Raw genomic sequence first — 19,636 nt, 5'->3', positions numbered from 1 at the left:
CCTAGTTCTGGGCTTTTATTGTCTGTTTAAGCTGTCAAATCGGGTTTCCCATTATTTTCAGTTAAACATTCTTTTTCTTTTGACTTTTTTTTTTTTTGTAGTGAGACATAAAAGCACTGAGAGTTGGTTGTTTGGGTTTTGGTATTTTGGTTGGAGCCTGTTCTAGGTGTTTGTTACTAACTAATTACTCTAAATACTTAGAATTTAGGGCAACAGCCATTATATCTCCTGACTGTTAGGGTCTGCAATGAGTTCCATAAAAGACCACCAGTCACATATGCAATCAGCAAGAGTGTTTATTAAAATTACCAACATGTTGGGGTCTAACCATCTGACAAAGTGGCAAATGGTGACCTCAAGAGAAGCTCACAGGCTCCTTTTAAGCAGAATGAGGGGGAATTCCAGGGAGGGGAGGTTAGTCTGGGGGTTGATTGGTAGGTTTAAACAAAAAGTTCATAGGATTAGTAGGTGGTTCTAGTGGTAGGCTGGGGAAAATTATCTTTAGTTAGCAGAAGGCTGTGGAGAGCTTGCTGGTTGGTTGCCCCTGAGTACTGATTTTCCTGAGAACTGCTTGCTTGGCTCCAGCCAGCTCCAGTAAACTGAAATTAAGGTCTGGTCTCTGGTAGGCCTATTAGTAGCCTATCATGGCCCTGGTCTAGCTCCCTGATCCTCTCACTGATTTTGCGGCCAGGATCTCAGGTAGTAATGGCTGGGCAATTTTCTTTGACTCGCTAAATTGGTTTAAGACATTGAGTGGTACTCAGCTGATAGACAGGCTGGCCCAAGGTGTCTTCACCTACATATCTGGTGCCTTAGCAGCAAAATCCATCGAGTAGGGATCAGCAGGGTTTCTCAAATACATTTGCATGTGGTTTCTTCATTGTTAAGAATTCACCATGGCTGGTCAGATATGTTATGGTGGCTCAGAGTATTCAGAGAGAAAGAGTTTCATAAAGAGAAGTAGTCACTAGCTCCTTGAGCCAGTGCCTGGGGAAAGGTGTACAACAGTTTATTCTCTATTGTGTTAATCAAAGCAGGCACAGAGCCTGTATAGAGTCTTGGGTGAGGAACTTGGATCTGCCTCCAGATTGGCCTAACACCAGAGACTCTGGAGTTACCAGAACAATGGTCAACAGCTACTTTAACCAAGTTTGTTTTATAGACCTACCACAGACAGTTAAGACAGCTGAAAGCAGGTGGAAAGTCAACTGTGGTTTATCTTTCAGATAGACAGAAAGGTGCCAGGAACTAATTCTGGTAGGATTTGCTAGATAGTAGTGTAGTGACCCATATCCCTTTAGGACTTTTTGGTGGTGTGGCTTGTGTGTGTGTGTGTGTGTGTGTGTGTGTGTGTGTGTGTGTGTGTGAGAGAGAGAGAGAGAGAGAGAGAGAGAGAGAGAGAGAGAGAGAGAGATCCAGGCTAGGGAGAGACTTTCATTGATGTGGCTGCTCAGGAGGCACTTAACATAAATAACTTCAATAAAGTCATGGGTTCACTAAACTGAGCTTGGATAGAATTGTTTCCTTGATCTACACGTGTTTCATTTGGGATGAATGCTTTTTTTTCTGTGTCTCTGTAGGAAAAGTAACACAGCAAATTGATAACGTGATGATGAATATACTCCATAAAGTGCATTTTTGTTAGGTCTGAGGCTGTAGGAGAATGAATGAATGTTTTCCATCCACTTTGGAGGAACTACAAATTAAATTGACATAAAACAGATTAGTGGAGAAAAAAATGTATTTAATTATATACACACAGCACACATGATTCCCACAAAATCTAGGGCTCAGAGTGGGCCGGGTGATTCAGCCTTACACAGGATCCTGAGGAAGTGAGGAAACATGGCCTTCGGGCTTCCAGGGGTGGTGAAGACAAGCCACTGAGCAATGAAGGAAGGAGACTCAGTGACTGCAGGGGGCACATTTAGTCTGTCTTTTTCAGCAACTCTTGTCCTGTCCACAGGTACTTATTTAGACTTCTTTGTAAATGTAAATTCTTTTACAAAGGTGCCTTTCTGGAGCTGCTTCTATGTCTGTAGTTTCCCAGAATAGTAACCTGGAAATACACCACAGAAGTACAGTTAACCTAACATCCTGGTCTCTTATAGACATGGAGTGGTATGTTCTGATCCTGAAGGTTCTCACCGGCTAGCCAAGAAGGTGTAACTCTTAAAAGATATTACTTGAAATGCATGGTGGCCTAAGGTAGCTGTCGTGATGGGACAGAAAGACTAGGCCTCAGATGTGGGGTCCTTGGTTCCTCTCTCCACCCAGTGCCAAGGGTGTGTGAGACCAGGAGCCAATCCAGCAATGTCCTTGGGCTGCTGCTTCCCTATCAATGAGTGAGATTTGTAATTGCTGACATCTCTTGCAGAACATCACAACTGTTGCAAAGTTGCATGGGCCAAAGCAATCACTAATTATGATTTATGATAAAAATGCTGGAGTCATGACTTCTTTCTTTTACTCTTAGAGATAACAAACTTCCTCCATGGTTGAATTCCACTGGATTTTTCTTTCACAGACTTAATTTGTTTGTAGATCAGACCCTAGAGAGAACTTGGACAATGGAAATATTTTTGTGAGAACTGAATCTGCCCAGTTAATTTAATTCCCTTAACTTTCCCTGAGAATACACTCTTTCTAAATGTTCCCTGCTGTTCTCTTGTTAAAATTATAGTATAAAATGTTTCCATTAACATTGGAATAGGGCAAACAGACTGAACAAATGTTCCAGGCTGCTTTGGTTCCCTCACAACATGGGAATCTGTCTTAATTACAGAATGAATGAACAAGAGCCTCAGAAGAAATAACTTGGGGTTCAGCAAAGAGAAGAAGGCCCTATGTGACCAATAGATGAATGCTTGGGAGAATATCTTTGAACTTGGTGAGGTGAAACTTTATTTCTTTCAAGGAATGTATTCATTTCTTTCCATACCAAGGATTTGTAGAAATCACATGCAATTTAGTTTCACAAACATTTGAAAATGTTGAGTGACTTCATGGACATCGGAGTGATTGGGGCACAGTTGCAAGGAAAAGTATTGGCTCAGGATCCCCAAGGCCAAGTTCTCAGCACAAAGGAGATTTATTTGCCCCAGAGGGTCAGAGGGCAGAAAATAAGAGATAAAGACAGGAGACAGAGGATGAGGGAGAAGGGGAAGGGAACTAGGGAAGGGGGGCAGGGATATTTGTCCTGAGAGATGAAGGACTCTCTCTGGATAGAGGGGAGACAGACATGGCCCATAGGAAAATGACAATTTATAAAGGTACAAGGGGAAACCCCATGTTAAGGTGAGGTGTTTAATTTTAATTGGACATGTTAATTAGGTGAGCCAAAAGGGGCTTTTGATGGCTGGGCTTCAGTGCTTTGATAGCTGGACCTTGGTTGTCAGCCTCAGGAGGAGGAAGTGGCCAAGTATGGGAACAGACCTTGGTGGCTAGCTTTAGGAATGGAATCTAACAGTTTTCAGCAAGGCACAGGGAATCGGGGAGAAGGACAAGGCTTGCCAGAGCCCTTCAGTAAGTTTTGAGAACTGACAGAAAAGCTTGGCTTCCCAAGGGCTAAAAATATGCCTGAATTTTGTTGTGACTTCCTGCAGTATCTGGTCAAATCTATCAATTATTTAATGATTACAGACAAACAATATTTGGGTTCTTCTGGAACAGCAGTTCTCAGCTTGTGTGTTGCAAACTCTTTGGGAGTGTTGAATGACCTTTTCACAGGGGTCGCCTAAGACCATCAGAAAACATAGATATTTACATTAGGATTCATAGCAGTAGCAAAATTATAGTAATTAAGTAGCAATGCAAATAATTTTATGGTTGGGGGTTATCACAACATGAGGAACTGTACTAAAGGGTCGCAGCATTAGGAAGGTTGAGAACCACTGTTCTAGAGGGAATGCCCCCATAATAGATTTTCCATGATCTTAGTAGGATCTTCCACTAGTGATATATAGTTTGTCTTAGCAAATACACATTCCAGGATCTCCTTAGGCTGCACTTCAGAGGACCTTAACAAATAAGACTGCTTCATATCAGCAGCTAATCTTCTTTGGATATTTTGTCCCCAAGAGGATTCGGAGTACAAATGTACCAAGTGTTATTTTACAAGTGAATAACATCATGCTGAAATTTCACCAAATAGTAGTGCAATAATCAGAATATTTACCAAGGACCAGTAACTTCTCAAACTATTGCTCCAAGTTTCCCACACACAGTTTAAGGACAGGCATTCTTAAGTGTCCATCTGAAAGGCTGAGTCCGGGAGACAGCCTCCACCCTGCTGAAAGCTGAGGCACTCCTTCTAAGCAAGTCCTGTTCTTCGTCAAAGGCAGAGAGTTCTCCACTTTTGTCTTTATCCAATTATCTCTTTGGGGGTAATGCAAATACTGCTGGAACATTTGAAAACAAACACTTTGTATTTTGTTGACTTAGTAACAAAAGACAAGGCAATCAGGAAGCAATTACTCCCTTCAAGGCTTATGTGGTAAACAACCATTGTCACCGATTTCTGCATTTCTTGGAGTGTCTTTTTACTGCAACAAATGTTTTGTTGAGAAATCCATGGAACCTGTAAGGGAGATTAGCCGGCAGCCTGGTGGGTACAGAGTTAAACTGCTCTAACATCTTATTAAATACTTGGATCCTGAGTTTGCAGTTAGAGGCACCTCCTACCTCCTTGTCCTTTCACATTTTCTTCTCTTAATAAGTTTTTTTTCTTTCCAGTTGGGTGGTGGGGGCATATGCTTTTAATCCCAGCACTTGGGAGGCAGAGGCAGGTGGATCTCTGTGAGTTCAAGGCCAGCCTGGTCTAAAAAGTGAGTTCTGGGACGGCCAGAGTGGTTACACAGAGAAACAAACCCTGTCTCAGAAAAGTTTTTTGTTTCTCTTTCTTCTTTGTTGCCCCTGGGAACTCTCTTCATTTACAAACACCCTTTCTGTAAGTCTGTCTGCCGGCCTCAGCTACTCACTTCTGTTGATTCAATACCAGTTAACACAAACAACTGGAGAAAAAACCCACTTTCTACACAGTGATTCCTACCTTCCTATCCTAAGCCAAACTCTTGATTTCTCGCTGTCCTTCTGTTATGTGGCTTTGCAAACATTTCATTTCAATTTAGTTCAGAGTTCCTGTCGTCAACTTGTGAAAAACAGACACAAATATAACAGCTACTTAGAAAATGCTTTTGCTGGAAAGCATTGACTCCTCCTCGTTTGGGTCTGTAGGAAAAGAACCTGTGTCTGCGTTCCTTTTGTGTCTGTGCCCTTTATTTAAAGTGGACTGTGGCTCAACTCAGGTATTGGGTAGTGAGTCAGACATTAGCTAGACTATAAAACACTAGGGCTAGCACTACCTACCACTCATCAACAGCTGGTATAACCAAGGACTGGAACTGGGGGCTGTAACTATTGGTCAGAGGAATCCAACACATCTCATGGAGCTCAAAACCTCACAATAGTATTATTGTCTAGCAGGAAATTCTCTGGTAGTCAAAAAAAAAAAAAAAAAAAAAAAAAAAAAAGGATGTGCCATTGCCCTCTCCTGCAAGTCACCCAAATGGGCTTGTCAAATACTTAGATAGGAAAACACCCTCAGGAATGAGTTCTGTTCCAGAGAATTTAAAAGAGTATAAAACCTATCTAAAATGTAAATAGAGTCTTTGGATCAAAGGCCTATGCTCAGCCTATCTCTATATTACCCTGTGTGTGTTTAATCTGAATGTTCTTCAGATTCATGTTTAGCAGTGTGTGTGTGTGTGTGTGTGTGTGTGTGTGTGTGTGTGTGTGTGTGTTTTCTCAGTACCTGCAGAGGTCAGGCCTATTTGATCTTGAGGAGCTGGAGCTATCGAGGGCTTTGAGCCGCCTGACATAGATGCTTGGGCCCTCTACAAAAGCAGCAAACACCCTTAACCACTAAGTCATTTCTCCAGCCCGCCTCTAAATTCTTAATGGAAATCACAAGGAGCTGAGGAGAATCCAAAGCAAGATATTGGTGAAAGACACATTAACTGTTCAAGAAGTATATCTCTATAAAAGATTATAAATAGATCCATATCTGTCACCATGAACAAAACTCAAGTCCAAGTAGATCAAAGACCTCAACATAAATCCAGTTACTCTGAACCTAATAGAAGAGAAAGTAGGAAGTAGTCTTGAATGCATTGGCATAGGAGATCACTCCCAAAATATAACACCAGCAGCACAGACACTGAGAACAATTAATAAATGGAACTTCTTGAAACTGAGAAGCTTCTGTAGGGCAAAAGACACAATCAATAAGACAAAAAGACAGCCTACAGAATGGGAAAAGATCTTCACCAATCCCACATCTGACAGAGGGCTGATGTCCAGAATATATAAAGAACTCAAGAAATTAGACCTCAAAATGCCCAACAGTCCAATTAAGAAATGGGCTATAGAACTAAACAGAGAATTCTCCACAGAGGAAGTTTAAATGGCTGGAAGACATTTAAGGAATTGCTCAACATCCTTAATCATCAGGGAAATGCAAATCAAAACAACTCTGAGATACCACCTTACACCTGTCAGAATGGCTAAGATCAAAAACACAGAAGACAGCTTATGCTGGAGAGGATGTGGAGCAAGGGAAACTTCCTTCCACTGTTGGTGGGAATGCAAACTTGTACAGCCACTTTGGAAATCAATATGGTGCTTTCTTAGAAAATTGGGAATCCATCTCCCCGAAGACCCAGCTGTAGCACTTTTGGGCATATACCCAAGGAATGCTCAATCATACCACAAGGGCACATGCTCAGCTATGTTCATATCAGCATTGTTTGTAATAGCCAGAACCTGGAAACAACCTAGATGCCCTTCAACTGAAGAATGGATAAAGAAAATATGGTACATATACACAATGGAGTACTACTCAGCAGAGAAAAAACAATGACATCGTGAGGTTTGCGGGCAAATGGATGGAACTAGAAAAAAATCATCCTGAGTGAAGTAACCCAGACTCAGAAGGACAAACATGGTATGTACTCACTTATAAGTGGATACTAGATGTAAAGCAAAGGATAACCAGACTGCAACTCGCAACTCCAGGGAGGATACCTAGAAAAGAGGACCCTAAGAAAGACACAGGGATCACCCAATGACAGAGAAATAGATGATGAGACCTACATGAGCAAACTGAGGATTTTGGGGGGGAGTAATGGAGGGCAAGGGTCTCTGGAAAGAGAGCTTAGGGGAGAGGGAGGTCCCACCTGGATCAGGAGCAGTGTGGGAGAATGGAGAGGGAGATACCATGATGAATTAACACATAATTGTTTATGTAGACAATCTGAAAGACTTGACAAAACACTCTTGGAACTAATTTAGCCAAGTTGTAGGTTACAAAGTTAACACACAGTGATTAATTTTCTTATGTGCCAGCAATGAACATGTGGAAATTGGAGTTAAAAATATAACACTACTTATATAAGCATTTGATAAAATAAAATACTTAGCTAGAACTCTAATAATACACACATAAAGAGTGAATTTGAAGCCAGCTGGACTGTATGAGATCCTGTCTCAAAAAAGAAACAGAAATTTTGAAAGCAATGGTGGTATTTTTCATCACATAATTGGAAAACTTTTTTTTTTTTTTTTTTTTTTTTTTTGGTTTTTCGAGACAGGGTTTCTCTGTAGCTTTGGAGGCTGTCCTGGAACTCACTTTGTAGCCCAGGCTGGCCTCGAACTCACAGAGAACCACCTGCCTCTGCCTCCTAAGTGCTGGGATTACAGGCATGTGCTGCCACCAACCATCGGAAAAAACTTTTCTAGTGGCTGATTTTATGTCAACTTGACACAAGCTAGAGTCATCAGAGAGGAGAGAGCCTCAATTGAGGAAATGTTTCCATAAGAGTAGGCTATAGGCAAGCCTGTAGGGCATTTTCTTAATTAGTGATCAATGTGGGGAGCCTAGCTCATTGTGGATGGGCCACCCCTAGGCTGATGGTCCTGGGTTCTATAAGAAAGCAGGCTAAGCAACTTGGGAGCAAGCCAGTAAGCAGCATGGCCTCTGCATCAACTCCTGCCTCCAGATTCCTGCCCTGTGTGAGTTCCTGCCTCACTGCTTTTGATGATGAGCGGTTATATGGAACTGTGAGTGAAATAAACCCTTTTCTCCCCAAGTTGTTTTTGGTGTTTCATCATAGCAATAGGAGCCCTAAATAAGACAACTGTGGTCCATCCAGTGGATGGAATACTATTCAGCACTAGAAGGAATGAGATATCAAGCCAAGGAAATATGTAGAGGAGATGTAGACACATACTACTGTGTGAAAGAGACCATGTTTGAGCCTCACTGTATGGCATTTTGGAAAAGGCACAGGTATGGAGACAATAAGTAGGCGGGAAGGTAGTATGAACAGATGGAACACAAAAGACTTTAGTACCAAGAAAATGTACTGTATTTTAAATATATTTATTTAAAATACTCAACCATGGAGAATGTCTGCCATTACATTTTCCAAAACGTACAGAACACTCCACACCAAGAATAATTGTAAATGGCAGATTTGGGGTTATAATGATATGTCAACACAGGTTTATCCATTACAATAAGCACTAAAGCAGGGGTGTGGTATTGCAGGGGGTTGTGCATATGGCTGGGAAGAGGGAATGTCTAAGAAATCTCTGTTCTTTCTCTCAATTTCCCTGTGAACCTAAAACTGCTCTAAAATCTCTTAGCTTTAAGAAAGAACACTTACAGAGCATAAAATGTCAAGTACTGAAAGATTCATCTACAAAGACTCCATTAAAATTAAGGACTCCTGTTCATCCAGAGACAGAACTGAGAGGCTGAAACAGCAAGCCAGTAGAGGGAGAGCCCACAAACCCCACGGCAAGAGTCCTACAGCTAGAATGTGCAAGGAGCCAGAACAATCATTAAGGAAAAGACAGATACTATTAAACAAGCAACACAGGAGGATGCCGCACAAGAAACACATATGCTGACAACCAGAAGTGAGGAACAGTCTCACAAACCACCAAGGGGTGTCAGTACCATGAGCATGAGAACAGCAGAAACAAAGGAGAGGACATCAAGTCTCTCAGAAGAGAAGGAGAAAGGGAACTTTTATATGTATTGGTGACAGTACCCTTCACTCAGCAACACACACACACACACACACACACACACACACACACTTTAGAGATTGGACTTAGGCCTTATGTATGCTACACTGGGTCGCAGCTCCATCCCTTTTTTTCACTTTCAGAAGGGTCCCACTGGGTTACCCAGACTGGCCTTGCACTTGTGGTATCATCCAGGTAGGTCTCAACTTGTGGTCCTCTAGCTTCAGCCTGCCCACAAGCAGAATTACAAGGCTGGTTCTGTATCCCCCTTTGCCCAAAGGTTGACATTATATACTAACGTTCAACGTATGATCGTCCTATGTGACTGATCAATTACTAGAACAAATGCCCAGCAGCTTTACAGGAACAGGACTCAGTGTATGTGCCCGCCACGGTTGCTATCTGAGCCCACCTATGGCATGCTCAGTTCTCAGCGGCATTGAATAGGCAAGGTCTTAGACAGTCTGATACTCCTTGGTTCCTGGTTCCATTTAGTCACATCGTTCCATTTTCACACATCTCATCGGCTTTACATATTTTTGTTTTGGGGGTGGGTGGGTAGATGATATATATATTTTTTTATTTTAAGAAGGCAAAGGTGTGTTTGTTCCAATACTGCTTGCCCCTGAAGAGGGTTAACAAGTCTGGGTGCTTTTGGTCGTACTTAGAAACGACACCAGGTGGCGCTCCTCCTTTTTCAGTCCCTGCCGCCTGCTGGCAGCTGAGCAGAGGGTTTCCCTGTACCCGGGAGCCAGGGCTCTTGTGCAGCCTGAAAGGACAAGGACATGTCGTCAGCTAACCCGGAATGGCCTGGAGAAGCCTGTCCTTTGGTGGAGGATGCAGAACGTCTTTCCTCAAGACAGCTAGGGGTTTAGCTGGCTTGCAGGCAACTCTGTTCTTCCACCCTTAGGCAAAGCCAGTGGAGAGCAGAATCCAGGAATTCCTTCTCTCTGGGCAACCTTGACTTAATCCTCCTCAGCGGCAGGCATTTACTGACTTAATCCTCTTCAGCCGCAGGCATTTAGTGGTAGCACGCAAAAGGCTCAAATGGTGTGGGTTGTCCACTGACGGGTGACATTATATCATTCAATGGGGAAAGAGAGAGAGAAGGGCTGGTCTTAAAACCACATGTTCTGTATCCTCTGCTTTCCTGTCTCAGGTGCTGGGCGACCCAGGAACAAAGCCGATCTAGATGGAGTTTGGCGTCAAACCGTCTCGGAGAGTCCTCTACCACAGGTGACTGTACATTTCTGAAAGAAATTTCTCTGCTTCAACATGACCTGGGCCATCCATCCATCCATCCATCCATCCATCCATCCATCCACCCATCCACCCATCCACCCACCCATCCATCCACCCATCCACAGTGGAGCCTCCAGGCATGGCCAAATCACCTGCTTGATCTCTTCATCTACTTGTTGATTCCATTTTCCTATAGCCTGTTACTCCACGAGATTTTGTGTGCCCAACCACTTGCCCGTTGTGTTCAAAGCACTGTCCTTAACCACACAGATGCTTTATGGAATGATGGTCGTGGGTGACCTAGAGCCCCAGGTGGATCTGTCTGAGGGCCTACTCCCCCTGTACAAACCACCCTATTTCAGTTGGTCAATTCTCTCTGTAACACAAGTCTCACAGAAAGTACTTATGAAAACCTCCACTGAACATTTGGGAAAAAAAAAAAAAGAAAAGAAAAAAAGAAAAGAAAAACGACCAGATATAGTGATATTTTATTTGTATTGAAATGTGATTTTATTTGTATGTCAATAAAGTTGCCTTGAGGTCAGAACAAGCCAGAACAGAAGCCGAGCAGTAGTGGGGCACGCCCTTAATCCCAGCACTTGGGAGGCAGAGCTAGGCGGATCTCTGTGTGTTCAAGGACACAGCCAGCATAGCAGACACACGCCTTTAATTTCAATACCAACCATAGAAGACCTGGAGGTCTGTACAAACAGGCAGTGACGAGGAGGTCATATGGCTGGGTTACAACCAATGAGGGAGGAGAACAGAAAGTCTTTAAATAGACAGGACACACAAAAGTAGGTCTCTTGCGGAGAGGAGGAACCACAGAAGCAGTGAAGGGTAAGGTTTTCTGCTTTGGCTCTGACCTCGTGGTTTTTAACTCTGCAACTGGCTCTGTGTTTCTTATTTAACAAGCAGGATACATCTACAATTGGCGCCCAACGTGGGGCGAATTCATTAAAAAACCGCTTGCCTTGGCAATGGGTCCGGCTTCCCGCCTGGGCGGGCCTGCCTCCCTAGCTCCGGCTTAGCCCTGGTCTAACCCAGGCCTAGCTCAGCTTAAGACTCAGGCGCCACAGCTAGAATTACTTGCTTAAAAAGCCAGTGCTACAAACAACTCAGGCCTGCGGGAGCTACCGCTAAATTACAGGAGCTACACGCAACTACAGATAGGCTGCTTTTGGCTGAAACGCCAGCGCACATGGTCAGTCGGAGCTTAAGGAAGCCAGAGCCCAGGCTCGACTCCGCTCAGACCGGAACATTAAAGCGGCTGGATTCAAGATTTTAGCCAAAACTTGGCTACGCTTTCTTGCTTTCTCTCTCTCTCTCTGGATTCCCACCTCGGATACAGGGTAGCTGTTTAGAAATTCCCTCGGATTTCTACTGTTCTGCACAAAATTGATAAGTCATTTATATCAGATATTTTAAAAAAAACTATTTAAAAGAGATTTTTTTCCACATTAAAAAAAAAAATGAGTTTTATATGTACATTGAAAAAAAATTGGGCTTTGTTTAAAATTTTAGGCAATATGGTAATAGAACAACTATATAAAAAGATTAATATTGATCAAATTATGTACATTATTATTCTTCTTATCCTTATTTTACAATTTAAAAAGACAGTCAATTTAAATGCCAAAATAAAAATTTTAAAAAAACTTATTAAACCTGTTAAAATAAATTATAAAAAAATTCAGATTCAAACAAAAAAAATTAACAATAAAATTATTTCAGGATTGGATTATAAGGTTACAAAAAAAAAGCCTGTTTTCACACAATCACCCTTAATTTATCCGGTAACCATACAACAACAGCCTGGTCAAATGACTACACAAAATATTTAGACTCCAGTTAAAATGCTAGACTTACGAAGGTTTAAGGAGACAATAGTATCTTATGGCATACATTCTCCATATGTAAAACAAATATTAAACTCCTGGTCGACTTATAATAAAATTATACCACAGAACTGACGGGAGCTGACACAGGCGGTTCTAGAACCCGGACAGCAGCTCCAATGACAAATATGGTTCAAACAGGAAGCTAAAACCATAACAAAACAATATAATGATAGAGATATACAAATCTTCCAAGATCAGCTTGTTGGAAAAGGCCAATATGCTACAGTACAAACACAATGTTTATATGATATACAAACTCTAATTCTATGTCGAATGACAGCCATAAATACATGGGACAGAGTTGAAAAACCAAAAAAAAAAACTGAGTCATTTACAAAAGTTATACAGGGCCCAAAAAAATCTTTCACAGATTTCTTACAAAGATTGACTTCAACAATAAAGAAAATGGTCCCAAATTCAAAAGCTAGCCAGATAATAATTAAATCTTTGGCTTTTAAAAATACAAATAAAACATACAAAAAAATAATCAGGCCGTTAAAGACGAGATCTACACCCCTAAAAGATTGGATTAGAGACACGGTTAATGTTGAGGCTCATGATCATGATAATATATGGGTAGAAAAAACAATTTCAAGAGGTTTAAAAAATGTTAGATGTTTTAAATATAAAAAACAAAGACATTTAAAAAAAAACTGTAAACAGGACACTTCTAAAAACAATGTTTCTTCAAAGAACAATGACAACAAAATGCCCCTTCCTTCAAAAATATGTAAAAGATATGGTAAGGAAAGACATTAGACCAATAAATGTAGATCAACAAGGGACAGACAAGATAATACTTTGCCTCAGTCTTTAAAAAACTCCCAGAGGGGCCTCAGGCAGGCCCCTACAGTAAATCCAGTTCAGACTTTTCCTGCAATCATAGAGGAGGCCCCTACTCAGAACAGTTAAATGACCAAATTCCTATTAAAATAAACCAGGCTACTCAGAGTAATAAAACAACTGAGACAAAAAAAAAACAAAAAATTCAAAAAAAACCATAAAAAGGGGAAATATAGTGATATTTTATTTGTATTGAAATGTGATTTTATTTGTATGTCAATAAAGTTGCCTTGAGGTCAGAACAAGCCAGAACAGAAGCCGAGCAGTAGTGGGGCACGCCCTTAATCCCAGCACTTGGGAGGCAGAGCTAGGCGGATCTCTGTGTGTTCAAGGACACAGCCAGCATAGCAGACACACGCCTTTAATTTCAATACCAACCATAGAAGACCTGGAGGTCTGTACAAACAGGCAGTGACGAGGAGGTCATATGGCTGGGTTACAACCAATGAGGGAGGAGAACAAAAAGTCTTTAAATAGACAGGACACACAAAAGTAGGTCTCTTGCGGAGAGGAGGAACCACAGAAGCAGTGAAGGGTAAGGTTTTCTGCTTTGGCTCTGACCTCGTGGTTTTTAACTCTGCAACTGGCTCTGTGTTTCTTATTTAACAAGCAGGATACATCTACAACCAGATAGTGTAATCCTGAACTTTGTGCATGTAACAGCCTCTAGTTACCCCCTATACCTGAAACCACCCCATGTACTCCCATTCCATGAACCTCGCTGGCACTTGAGGATCTTCCCAGTTCCTACGTCCTAAACAAACTTCCAGCCAAAGTTCGCTCACCTAAAACCCATTGAGGTATTGGCCAAATTGAAGAACTATCCTGCGTAGCAAACACAGCAAGGAGACAGAACAATCCTCTCCTAGGCTGCAACTAACTTGGTTTTTTGAAAATGAGGTTTTTCATCTGCCCATCTGACTCTGTAACCTCACACATCCATGTCTCCCCAAAGTTAGAGTACCCAGGCCTCTTTCCAGCTACTAATATTTCTGTCTAGAACAAAATGCTTGGGAAGATGACAGACAAAGGGCTCCAAGAAGACCACTAGACCCTCTAAATGTCTCAGTCTGAAGCTGAGGTGTTGAGTCTGGAAAGAAGGGAAGACCGTCTTTGCCACCATGGCTCTCTGAAGAGACATGGGTGTGTGCGTCTGTATTTCTCAGCACTAGTGTTCTCATTTGTTGGAAGGAAGAGTTAAAAGGGGTCATGGTCCTCATTCTAGAATTCCCTCTGCTCCCCAAGACCTCTCCTGACTTTTAAAATATGCTTATAAAGGGAGGTGCTGAGACAGATGCACCTTGGAATCTCAGAGGCTCACAGGGCATGCCGATTTGCCAGTCACTGCTGTCCAAGGTGGTTTTCCCTGTCTTCATTCAGAGGCCCTGGACCCTCTATCTGCCAGATCCGTCTCCCTCTCCATCTTTACAGTTGCTGGCAGACAGAAAAAGGTGGCAAAGGAGATACATCTGTGCTTCTGTGCATCTTTTACAGGAGCTCTGCTCACATCCCACATGGCTGGTTACAGGTAAGCAAGAGGTTTGGAAAGCCTGGCTGGATAGGAGGCACATGAACCTCTGCTGGACAAGTTGCTTGTGGCTGTTGCTCCTCAGAAAAGCAAATTTCCATCTGGGCTTCAGTTCCATGTATTTGGTCTCCTTACTTTTTCCTGAAAACATTTTTAATTTTTATTTTTTAAATTAACTAAGTAGTTGATTAGTTTTTGTGTGTGTTGTACACATGTGGATGTATGTACTAGCATGTGTGCAGGCACATGTGTGTACAAACAGAAGCTAGAATTACGTCAGGTGTCTTCCTTGATACCATATTTTTGGGGACAAGGTCTCTTACTGGCCTAGAGCTTGCTGATTAGGCTGGGCTGGCTCTCACTGAGCTCCTGTGATCTTCCTGTCTCTGCCTCCCCAGAGCTGGGATCACATATGCACAGTGCCACATTCAGCTTTTTATGTGTGTGCTGTGGACCCGAACCGGGGTCCTCATGTTTGTACAGCAAACACTTTACCTGTCTGAGCCATCTCCCCAGCCACCGCTCATTTGTAAACCTGTTATTGAATTGTTATTGATTTAGCCTTTCTCTCTCACTAACCTGTTCATGTTTCTCTTTCCGACTTCTTTTCATGAGCGTACTGCCACATGCTTGAGGGTCTCAGGGCTCAAAAACTCCACAGGGACTACATTTCCCAGCCTTCCCTACTCATATACCAGGCATGTCTATCTGGGCCTGAGGACTGATTTTCACCAATTGGATTTGAGCAGAATAATTCTGTAAAGGTCTGGGGGAGAAGGCATTAACGGAAGCACATATGCCCTCTCTGTCATCCCTTTCATCATTTGTAGATGCTAATAGGAAGAAGGAAATGCTGGGTGGAGAAGGAGGAACTGCTGGATAGAGGGGACCTGGACTCTGAAAGGCCCCAGTGGCCACAGCCTCACCTTGACTGCTAACCCAGGAAGGTAACTTCTACAGGGACTGTGACAGAGACATGGAAGGCTGTGAGAAAGCTTCACCTCCTTTCTTACTTGCTTTCTTCCGGACATCATCACTGCCTCCTCCTTCCTTTTCTTTCTTCCTGAATGAACTATTAAAGGCATAGTGTCTTTAAAAATTTTTTCTTTAATGAGAGGCTTGAAATTAGAAAATACTTCAAATTTCCATTAAAAGAATCTGGAATTATAGAAACCATGATAGGGAGTGGGGGAGAGATTTTAAAAGTTACTTTACCATAGCTTTTAATCATCTATAATTAGTGCCTACCACTTACTGACATTTACATACATTGTACTAAGTACTGCATACGTGCCTTCATTGAATTTCTTTTTCCTTTTTGCAAAGATATGGGGTTTATTTAGTATTTGACTTGCCCAACTTTTAGATATCAACCAGGGATTATTCTGAGGAAATCTGCCAAGCTCTTTCCCCTCTTCCTTCCTTACATGTTTTAAAACTGCTACTTAATTTCCTTATGAATCATAGTTTCATTCTTTTCTCTCTATCCCAATGAGCTGTAAACTGGTATCTGAAATCGTATGTATTTTTCTGCTATTTATCTGCCCACCTATCTAGTCCTCCTTTGCTGTTCAAAGACATTTGAGATGTCCTGTGTATATTAGGGTTCTCCAGAAGAAAGGATCCAATAGAATGTAGATGTTGTGGTCTGAGTCTGCAACATCTCCTGTTGTCGGTCTTTCTTTGGATCACCAGCTGCCAAATAATGATGAGGAGACATTATTAATTATGAAAGCCTGGCCTTAGCCTAGGCTTGTTCCCAACCCATTTCTATTAATTCACTTTCTGCCAAGTGGCTCGTTACCTCTCCTCCATTCTCTACATCTGATTCCCTCTGTGTCTGGCTGGCTTAATGCTGAGCATCTCAGAGTCTTCCCCAGTCCCTTTCTCTCCCCAGAAGTCCACCTGTTCTCTCCTGCCTAGCTATTGGCCATTCAGCTCTTTATTAAACCAATCAGAAGGTGCTTGGGCAGCTGAGGCAAAACAGAGACATATCTTCACAGTGTGATCAAATGGTCTTCCACACACTCACGTCTCAACATTTGGTCTTTAGGTGCAGATGCCATTTCAGAAGGCTGTAGATGCTCTAGGTGATAGGGCTTAACCAGAGAAATGAGTCCCTGGTGATGGGCCCTTGGGAGTATATATCCTTGACTCCTTGTCTAGTTCATTTCCACCACAAGCTCCCGTTGCTATGGAGCTGCTTTGCCACACCCTGCCCACCATGGTGAACTGAACCCCTTGAAGCCATGCACCCAAACAAATATTTCCTTCTTTAATGGCAGTTTTTGCCAAATTCATGAAAAAAGAAAATACCCCCCCCCACCTGTGTGTGTGTGTGTGTGTGTGTGTGTGTGTGTGTGTGTGTGTGTGTGTAATAGTATTTATTAATTGGCTTAACTGATCACAGACTGACAAGTCACATGAACTATCTGCAGAGATCCATGGAAACCACTAGCTGCTCAATCCAAGAATCTGGAGCCCTTGGACCAAGGGAACCAATGCCACAACCCCATTCTGAAGTCACAGGCCTTGAAACTCTGCAGGGAGTTGCTGGTGTGAATCCACATTCAAAAGCTGAAAATCTGGAACCTGATGTCCGCAGATCACAACAACAGCAAAAATGCACCTGCTCAAGAAGAGTCTTGTGTGCACATGCTCCAAGCTTCCCTCTCCTGCTTTCTTTCCTTTGACCCAGGATTCAGGTTGATGGGGTGGTATCAGACACATTCAGGAAAGGTCTTCCCCACTTAGTTTCCTGACCCCCACACCCACTGTCTCTGGAAGCCTCTCAGGCATTCCCTAAAGTATACTTTAATCATTTCCTAGAGGTCTTTCAATCCAGTCAAGTTGGGAACTGATATTAACTATTACAGCATGTCTCCTACATATTTGTTATTCCCAAAGAACCAAGTCAGGCAACTTTCATGCAGCTGACATTAATATCCATGTATTTAGATAATGGATCCATACCACCAGTCTTCTAAATCTTGCATATTAACTACTCCTTAAAACTTTATCCCTAAATCTAACTATCAGAATTGAGCATAATTTGGTATTTACACTAAAATTTCTGGAGATAGGTTTTAGAAATGTCTATTTTTAACAAGCTCCCCAAGCAATTTGGAAGCAGCCAGCTTGTTGCCAGCCTGCAGAATGACATTTGAAAACCAAGGACCGCTATATCACCCCAGAATCCTACATTTCCTTTCCTCTACCTGTGTGCCACCCTATTTTTTCTTAGCAACCAAAAACCAGTAACCAAGCTGGCTCATCTTGAGATGCTCACCATGAGATAAAGATATGCTTTCAAAGTCTTTAGCAAATAATCATCTCTATGAGACAGCAAAACATTGTCCTACCAATGAACCTCTATCTGTAAGTGAGTAACTCAGATAAACACAGAAACATGGTCCAGATATGTTTAGACACCCTTACCCAGGGACAGACAATTTAAAATTCCCACACTAACCTTGGACTTCCACTTGTCTTTATTTCTGCTTGGTACTTGGGACTCTCACCTTCTTAGAAACCGGATTCTGGGGTTTTCTCGTGCTGAGCCAACCTGGAGCATCCTCTTCTGGGCAGCTTTTGTAAAGAGGCTGTTAAAGGAGAACAAAGCAGATTCCAGAAAACTGCCATCTGGTTTCCACGTTGCAGATGCCCACATGAGCCTTGAAAAAATGCAGCAGGGGAGGAGGTGGAAGATCCTGTGGGCTGGCTGATGAAGGGAGAAGTGCAAAGACTTTTCCTCCTCAGAATTCCTGCACTTGAACCTAGGCATCATAACTGGAGCCAGAGAGAGAGAGATGACTGGTTGATGTTTTTAGAACATCTAAATCCTTCAGTAAACAATCTTATTTTTATGTTTCTATTCCAGATACCAGTGTTGTAGGACCACCTTCCTCGCTGTTCAGAGATGTGCAGGAAGAGAGTGTTTATCTAATCCCCCATTGTTCCCTTTTCCTTGTGTTTTCTAGCCAAACTTCAGCCAGACAAAAGGGACGAGGAGACTTTCCCACCCCATACACATACATGCATGCGTATGTCATTAAGATCTATGTATGTATGTATGTTATATGTCATATGCACATCCATATATCATACATATAAATAATATAGGATAATCTACATTCACTGTAGACATGGTAAAAGTCAGGGCAACAAAATATAATTGTACTTAAAATTTTTAGAATTTCAAAACTAGAGAAATCTTAGAAGTGGTCTAATCCAACCAGCCTCATTTTAGAGGATAAATTTGAAACTCAGAGGTGAATTGCTCTGCCCATGTGCATGCAAATTAGTCAGATTAGATGCATAGGGGTCTGAGCACTGTGTGCCCTAGCTCTCTCTTGAAGAATGATTTGTTGTTTCTGCTGCTGTGAGAATTGACAGCACTAGTCTTCAGCTATCTGCCTCTTTAAGATTTACCGCAGATGCCTAGGAACAAACCTTTCCTGGAGCAGTCCATATCCAAGTACATCCTGAAGTATGGAGGACCAGCCTTTTGTCTTTGTGTGGGGACACTTTATCTTCAGACATCCTCACGCTGAATGAGACTATCACGTGGGCAGTGGATCTACTCTGGAGTTTGGCTTCTCTCTCTGTTTTCCTCCAATTCGTCTACAAATGTTGATCCCAGGGGCATTAAATAATAAGTTAACATACTATGTTTCCTGTACATCGACCTTCACCTTTGACCTCTATCTTCAAAAAACCTAATCTGGAACAAGAATGAAATAATAATTGTTATCTTTTTGCTCCTGAGAAAAATATCGACTATGGAATTGTGCATCTACATATGTGTGTGTGTGTGTGTGTGTGTGTGTGTGTGTGTGTGTGTGTGTGTGTGTCTGTCTGTCTGTCTGTCTGTCTGTCATCTGTGATATAGACATATGTATATGCATGTATGGATACATATCTACATGCATTCCTGGTCTCCACAATTCTAAGAGTTTTTCTTTGGGTGATGGAAAATAGTTGAAAGAAAGAAAGAGAGAGAGAAAGAAAGGAAAAGAAAAGAAAAGAA

General features: G+C 42.1%; 1 long non-coding RNA gene across 1 annotated transcript; it reads right to left on the bottom strand.

The window, feature by feature from the left end:
• Positions 1-14,708: 14,708 nt before the first annotated feature.
• Positions 14,709-18,177, bottom strand: LOC118586129. Its single transcript, XR_004945292.1, has 3 exons — positions 18,080-18,177; positions 16,157-16,302; positions 14,709-14,748 (listed from the first exon to the last, which is right to left on the bottom strand). It is a non-coding gene; the product is annotated as an uncharacterized LOC118586129 (long non-coding RNA).
• Positions 18,178-19,636: the final 1,459 nt, after the last annotated feature.

Source organism: Onychomys torridus, chromosome 6 (genome assembly GCF_903995425.1).
Source record: "Onychomys torridus chromosome 6, mOncTor1.1, whole genome shotgun sequence".
Lineage (NCBI taxonomy): Eukaryota > Metazoa > Chordata > Mammalia > Rodentia > Cricetidae > Onychomys > Onychomys torridus.
The sequence above is the reverse complement of the archived record's forward strand: the minus strand, read 5'-3'. Positions and strand labels throughout refer to the sequence as shown.